The sequence below is a fragment of the Mesoplodon bidens genome, assembly GCF_964165515.1.
Source record: "Mesoplodon bidens genome assembly, chromosome: 3".
Taxonomy (NCBI): Eukaryota; Metazoa; Chordata; class Mammalia; order Artiodactyla; family Ziphiidae; genus Mesoplodon; species Mesoplodon bidens.
Window position 1 is genome coordinate 26,271,300 of NC_138178.1, and position 8,619 is coordinate 26,279,918.

Below are 8,619 nucleotides of genomic sequence, written 5' to 3' on the forward strand. Positions count from 1 at the left end.
GGGGTGCTAATGGTCACACACTGGTGTCATTCATAACCAGGAGAGGGTAGATGGTGATGGCAAGGGTGTCATCCTCAGATAGGAGGGCCTTTGGAGGAGGACAGGGAGACCCCCATCTGCCAAGTGTCCTGTCTGTAGTGAGTCTAAGTCATGTCATAGTCTGACCCATGTCATACCTGAACAGAACGTGTGACTACAGACTGCGGGGTTCAAAGCTGGAACCTGAGATTAGAAAAATACAATAGAACATGCAGGTCTAATAGAGTATATTATCAGACTACAAATGTATTTTCTCCATTAAAATATAATCCTGGAATAAGTCACTGGATGAGTTTAACAACAGATTGGACATGACAGAAGAAAAATCAATACACTTAGCTATGGATCAATTTGTATTGCTCAATTGAGGAAAAATGAGAAAAATTAAATATATATAGTATGTAATTGCAAAATTACATGAGAAATAGGCAATTCATAGATAAAAGCTTTAACAGAAAAATAAAAATTTAACAACGTGAGCAGTAAATTCAGCTTTGTGAGTATTTATAAAATTTCACACCCAGTTTCTGCAGTTAAGTTAAAGGGTTAGATGGGAAAAGATTGGAGTAGTTAGGTGTATACCCATGCTAACTAACACCAGGCTCCTGACTTCTAGGAAAGGGAACTCTTTACCAGCCTGCTAGCTGGGCAGGCTGTATTCTAACAAGATTGGCTTGAGTTGTGCATTTACTTCTTTATGGTCATTAAGCAGCCCAAGTCTTAGTCCCCATTGATACTGGAAATGTGTTGCCCCAAACTGCTTCATGTGTCATGGGTAGGAAAGCCCGTTGAATGAAATGACCATGGACATCCAGAGTCCGAGACCATGATGTTGCCTTACCTTGACACAGGGACAAGCAGGTGTGAACCTGGCATCATTACTTCTCCATCCTGTTGGTCTGTCCTTGATGACAAATTCACATCTAAAGAGTGTTTTCATGATTCTTCCCTCAGTAAGCTCTGCCAAATTAACCCAAAGGGAGCTAGTTCTAGGACATAACTGAAGACAAGCGGTTCTGAGACACGTTCTCATGTGAATTAATAGCAAAAACTAAAGAAGGGAAGGGAAAAAAGAAACTCTCCTGGAGTCTTGCCTTCATTTATATCTTTGCATATTTTTCCTGAGGACTTCAATATACTAGTGTTAGAAATACAAACAAAGATTGATGAATTCCATGGGATGAATACTGGAAGTAATAGCATTTGCCACTGTGAAGTGGTATCAGATTTCTTCCCCACAGGAGCTCTGCAAGAGAGAACACTGGTGCCCTGGCAGCAAGTCAGTTCATTGTGCGGCTCTGCTAGCACTACCCTAATGAGAGCCCAGACTCCAGTTTTGGTTTGGGATTCACTGACAGTTTGAGTGTGGGCTCAGTCTCTCTGCTACTACTGGAATGTGAGTTGCATGCTGAATTAATTAGCAAAAAAGAGCTTTGAGCCTATTTTGGCTATTTCTCGTTCTCTCCATTTTATTTTCATTGGCATATTTTATTTTCATATCTTCATCCAAAGCTCATTTGCATATGATGTCTTTGCATACTGAGATCATTTTGAGGAATAAAAGATGTGTAAAACACTAGGAATCAGTTACTCCAAGTAATCCTTGATTAAGGTGTGTCCTTTAGAATCACAGAATTCCTGCATTTTAATTCCTAAATCCCATCTGGCTAGCTTTCCCTTGCTTACAGCTCATCTTTTGCCTCTCTGCAAACATGAAGAACATTTTCTATTTCTTGCTGTAAATTAATGCTATTTATATTTTAGAAATTCCACATCCCTTCACAAGTCACTTGAGACCCAGTGGTGAGAATGAATTACCCTCAGCTGTCTGTCTCTCTCCTGACAGGTTGGCCTGGAAAGCAGCTCGCCTGGAGCAGAATTCATTGTTATTTCACTATCTGAGAGCTAGCAAAAGACAGTTTTACAAATTTCTAACATAAGGCATGAAAGGAAATTCAACAGAAACTGATTTTTCCCTTTTTTAAAAATCCTTGACTTTGACCAAATTAGTAGGGATTGACATATTTGAACTGCTTAGTGTCCATACTGTTGTATTCCCTTGAAATGGAATCTTATAATCATTGCTCTAAGGAGAAATATATTAAGGGTTATTGGCAAACACGTTTCCCCTGATTTCTTTTTATCCTAAAATAAAAAGCTGAATTAAGACGTAGCACATACATTAGCATCAAGTATTTGGTATAGCTCTCACCTTGTAAGCTCAAGTAGTGATTGGTACCCCATAGTGACCAATTACAATACTTGGGCTGAAATTGTACAATTTAAAATTAGTAGAATGACTAAACTGAGGATTTTAAACAGCAAAAAAATGTTTAATTTCTAGACTAATGAAATAATAGGAAGATATCTGAAGTGAATATTAGTATATGTTATCTGTAGTAAGTAAATGTTACCAATTAATATGGAAATCCATGTTCTTCTATTCATCCTAGAAATAAATCTGCTATGTTCTGATTACCTCTATAATAACTTATGATACAGTGTTAATCCAAGAAATCGATACAGCATCTCTTCACGATTTCCTTGTTCCTTGAGTAAGCCAATGGCAAACAAGTGAACAGTTGAGATGCTCAGAGTTGCCCAGGTGCCCTGGGGAATGTCAAAGATAAACAGATTTCCCTACCATTAGCCCTCAAAATCCTCCATTTATATTGAATGTTCATGTTTAAGGAGAGGGAATTGCCCACCCTGGTAATACCATTTGAATCAATAGAAACTGCAATATTGCCTCTATTTGTATGTTTAAAATTAATTTTTATCACAGTACTTTCCCCAGTTAATAATGGTAGTAATGGAATAATTTCAATAATAACAAATATTTATCTAGCTTATTGGGTTGTGCCAAATGTCTATGAAGCACTTTTTTTCATTACTTTACTTAATTCTCACAACAGCCACTTGAGGTTGGCAGCTCCATTGTACAGGCAAAAAGAGATATGGAGGTTTGAGAGAATAAATGGTGAATCTGGGATCCAAATGAAGACATCCTTAACCCAGTGCCTGAAGTCTTAGAAATCGAATGCTTTCATTAATCATCAGTTTCATAGTAACAAATAGTAATTTAATTAAAAGATTTTTGTTTAAGTTCTCCTTTTAAGTGCTTAATGTAACAAGTTTCTTAGTAATCACTTGTAGCTTAGAACTTGGATCTCATCCTAGAGCCAAATTTACCTTCTACTAAAGCAAGTCCTGTTGATTTCATTGTATAGTTTTTCTCTAATACATTCTTTTCTCTCACCCCCCATCCTTACAGCACAGGTCAACCTACAAACATTTCTTACTGTATTACTAAAAAAAAGTCTTCTAAGTGATATCCAGGGCCACTGGGCAGCACATTTCACAATCTATTCTCTATTCCATAGTCAGAGGCAGCTTTTTAGAACACAAGTTTGATGTTAAATACCCAATCAGAACAGTCCATTGATGTCCCATTGATCTTAGGATAACACCACAACACTTAAAATGGCTTTAGGGTTTTGTGTGGTCAGCCCACTGAGGAACAAGCAGCCTTCTTCACATCTCACCCCCGAAGGTCCAGCCCCGCTGCCCTGCTTCTCAGCCCCTGGTGCCCACACTGTTTTGACTGACCTCCAGTGTGTGTATATGCTCTTCCTCCTACCTAAATTGCTTCTCCTCTTCCACTGCTACCCCCTACTCACTCCCAGATATCAGCTAAATTGTAATTTTCCCCACAAAGCTTTCCCTGACCTCCCTGAATACTTCAAACTCCCCATGATAATCTGGTATAATCCCATGTCTCTCTTATTAGCATTTTTCTCAGATATGTAAAATCTGCCCCTGCACTGTGTGCCCCATGAGGGCATATACACAATACACACAACAGAGAAAATATTAGCATCAAGAATATGTAAATACTTCAAACTAATACAAAAAGCACAAAAATATAATAGAGAAGTGGGTCAAAGATATGTAGTGACATTTCACAAAAAATAAACCCTAGATAGGCAATAAAAATATAAAGAATTTTCAACATCAGTGGTGGTTAGGAACATAAAACCAACACCACAATGAGATCTCATTCATTTGGCATCTAATTTAATCTGAAAATAACAGGAGAGTATGGTTAAACAGGATATTTTATATATTGCTATCGGGAGTAAATTTGTACATACAGTATGGAACAAAATGTGCCATTTCTATTTAAGTACAATATTTGTATTCCATACGAAACAGCAATTCCACTCCTGGTAGTATTTTTAATAAAAACCACCTCATATGTTAAGAGAAGAAATTTGCAAGACTATTCATAGGTGCAAGTAGCAAAATTTCTGAAAATCCTTTGATAGGATAGTGGATTAAAAGGTGATTTTTTTAAAAAAACAGGGAACAATTAGTAAAACAATTTTGGTCAATCCATACTGTAGAATATTATGTAACCATTAAAAAATGGTTATACCTTGGGGCTTCCCTGGTGGCGCAGTGGTTGAGAGTCCGCCTGCCAATGCAGGGGACACGGGTTCGTGTCCTGGACTGGGAAGATCCCACATGCCGCAGAGAGGCTGGGCCCGTGAGCCATGGCCACTGGGCCTGCGCGTCCGGAGCCTGTGCTCCGCGACGGGAGAGGCCACAGCAGTGGGAGGCCCGTGTACTGCAAAAAAAAAAAAAAAAAAGTTATACCTAGATTTATGCATATGATAGATACACACATATGTCTACATATATAGATGTAGGTGTAGACATAAACATAGGTATAGATTTTTCTATTATGGATATTGATTAGATGTAAGAAAGGAGGTCAGATTAAAATATATACATATGTAGATATATATTATGTACATATTATGAAATATAGGTAAGGCTATAGAACATAATATAATAGTTTTTTCTATTTTAACAAAACCTAATCTTCTTTAAAGTAATTAATGCCTAGTAATAAATGAATTTAGATTCATTTTAATGTGTCTGAATTTCCTAACTCTATTACATCTCATTTGCCTGTAACATCTTTTAAATCAATTTGATCTCTCTAGAATTTAGCTAACCCAGAAATTTGTTAAATCTATACTTGCTTTCTTATATGCTTCATTTCTTTTAAAATTTAGGGCATTAGTTTTTACTTGATATTAAATAATTATATCCTCCAGCTTATAAAATATTAAATTATGGCTATATTTAAATTAAAAATGACTAAGGAAACATTTTTGGATATCTGAGTTTTAGTCCTAGGTGTAGCTCCATAAATCTGGATATGAGACATTTCAAGCAAGACCACTGTTTAAGAATTATCTTGGATTTACTGATAATACATTTACATGTTAAAATCTCATTTTTTGTACATATAATTTCTACTGCTTTTTCCCGGTCCCTTTCTACCTTTCAACTATAATTTTGGTTAGACATTATTTCAATATTATGTTCTCCAGGAATTTAAAAATGTATATTCTTACATACAGTGAATAAACCAGGAAGATCATCTACAGAAACAAGAAAAATGAATGTGTATGTTTTCTTAATACAGACTATAATTTAGAAATATAATATTAAGGGAAAATTTGCCAAGAATAATTCACTATTTAAACTTTGGTTTAAATATTCCAAACCAATATCTTGAACCATTTTTTCTCACTAGTTTCTTCAGAGTAAATCCTATCCCGAAATTTTTGGGTAGGGAACTTACTATAAGACCTCAAAAGGTTTTGGGCAATAAATATTATTTACAAAGCAAGTGTTTTGATGAGTTAAACGTTTCAGAGTCAGAAACACATGGACTCACTTTCCTACAATTCAAAAGAATATAAAATTCAAGGAAGAATGATCTGCTAAAACTTCTTTTGTTTTGCCAAATTCAGAGTGTTTGAAAATCACTTGAAATATTTATTGGACCCAGTTGAGCACTACTTAGGTATTCTTTATATATAGATGTCTATATATCTATATCTGTGTCTATATTTATATCTAAACATGTAAGGACAACTAAGAAGAAAATTGTCAGTTCTCAGCTATGTTGTTGCTATCATGGGTCCATTCTTTCCTATTTGTTTCAATGCTTTGGTTTCCCCTTATTGATTCAATGCAAATCATTTGATGACCCAATATTGCATGCTTAAATTAATTTAAAAGGATTAAATAATGGACTGCAACTTACAATATTTTTATGCTTATTTATTATTTTCTTAAATAACCAAGGTAGTCATAAATCAAAAATGATAGAAAATTCTTGAATTCCACATCTCCTTGAAGTCTTTATCAGTATTTTTTGATTATTTTGAGAAGTTTGCCCTTTGATGTATCTAATAATTGACATATTATAATCAAATTACACAATATATAGCTATATATTATATAATTCAGTTTTATCATGGAGATTGAAAATCACTTAAAAGACAATGTCATCTTTAGAAGACTTGTTATGATAATCCTGACCACTGGTATGAAAAAAAAATGTGCTATTGTATCATGACATACTAAGTTGTTTACTTATTCTCCTTTGTTAAAGAAATTAAACTGTCTACAGAAAAGTAAGCAAGATAACATAAATTTAAAGTATCTGAGATAGAAAGAATTTTAAAATTTAGGGAGAAGTATAAACTAAGATACAGTATCAAACAGCATTCCCTAGTTTGCTAAATATGTTCCATGAGGCAGTACCCGTGCAGGTGCATCACACACACACACACACACACACACACACGTGGACACTTTCTGAGACAAGGAAGCCTGGAAAATACTGCAAACTCTACTTTTCAGCCTTTTAAAGGCTCTGAAAACTCCGGAAGTAAAAATAAAAAGCCAGAAGACCCAGACTTGATATTCAACTCCATTTCATCAACAGTTTCCAAAACTTGGTACACATCAGAGAATCTTTTCCTGACCAATACCTAAAGTTATACCCCAGAATTAGATTTTTGTCAACCTGCTGTGGTAAATACAGCCAGAGAATTCTATGGATATTAATTAATTGACTCTGTACTTTGTAGCAGCTAGCATAAAAAGGAGATCTGATTGATTAAATATTTTCTGGTGTCAGTATGTAAAAAGGGAACTATAGGAAAGTAAGGTTTTATAAAATAGGAGCTATGTCACTGTGGTTTCATGCCGTAGCTCCTAAAAGAGGTTGGGGCCTGTTGAAACACTGCCCCTCCGAATATTTAGACTTGAATGAGTACTATAAGGTAAAAACATAGAGTTAGGTTATTGCAGTCAGTTATTTTACCAATAACATAGTCAATTTAACTTACAGAATATTTTTCCCGTTTCTTTGCCTTAGTGAACAAGCAGTACATGCTCATTCATAATGTGCAAAAATGCATAAGACTATAAGAAATAGAGTGAAACTATCTTAAATTTTATCATGTAGATGGATATGTGAATGCATCATTGAAGGTGGTCTGTATACATGTAAATATATGATGTCATTGACCAATGCTTTGCATTCAAATGCTTCCAGACATTTCTCTGAGCACATTTACATAGAAAGATACATAGATATTAGCCATCTAGGCAGTATGATATTTATGTATATAATCATGTGTGTATCTATGCATGTGTATACATACACACACGCATTGATATATATACATTAAAATATGCACAATATTATATTACACAATGGATTTGTAATATACTCTTTTTTAAATTCAACTGAAACCATGGCACTGCCACGTATTCATACTCTATTTCCCTAAGCAAATTACTCTCCCAAACTCCAAAATTACTTGTTAATACCTTCTACACTTTTTTCAACTATCTCCCAACAAAAACAAACTCAACAGATGATCTCATCCTCAATTTCACAGAAAAGAAAACATAAATGCATCTGCCAGTAAACCTCTCTGCTTTCTTTGAAGTCTACAAAATGCTTGCATTGTTGTCCACGCTTCCCTCTTTCTTTTTTGTATGAAAGAGGTAGGTGAGCACTTTGATGTCTAAATCAGAGCCCTCTCCCTGAATCCCACTTTCCCCCACTCTTTTTGCACTACCCTCTGTCTCCTGAACTTTCCAGTTATACTGTTAAAAAGCAAACTCAAGAAGCAGTACTACCTTTAAAAAAGTTGAATTCCCCTTAACCCACAGCATCTCCAGATAGTATTCTTTGTCTCCTCTCATCTCCAAAGTCAAATTCCTTGAAAGTTTTATCTATTCTGTTTCTACTTCGTCTCTTTCCAATCACCTTGAATCTACCCCAATCAGGCCTATTGAGAATTTTTTTGAAAAGGGCGGAGGGAGGTGAGGTGCTTTTTTAACCAGCCCTTTCAGCACTATTCAGAACAGTCTCTTGTTTTATAGTTTCTTTTAAACAGTCCCCGTGCTCAACATCTGTAATTTCACACTCTCCTGACGGCATCCTACTGCAGATTCCTATTTATATCCCTTCCTGGCTCCTCACCATCCTCCTGACTCAGAATGAAGAAGTCTTTAAGACCATCCAAGCCCTCCTCTTCTGTCTCCCTGCATGCTCCCCGCAAACAAACAGTTCTTTCTAGTCTCTGGTTTCAATTACCCCCAGCATGCCAGCACTCCCTGCCCTGACTTCTCTTCTGGGGGCCATCTCACAGATCACAATGCTCACTTGACGTCTCCACTCGGATGTCTCAGAGG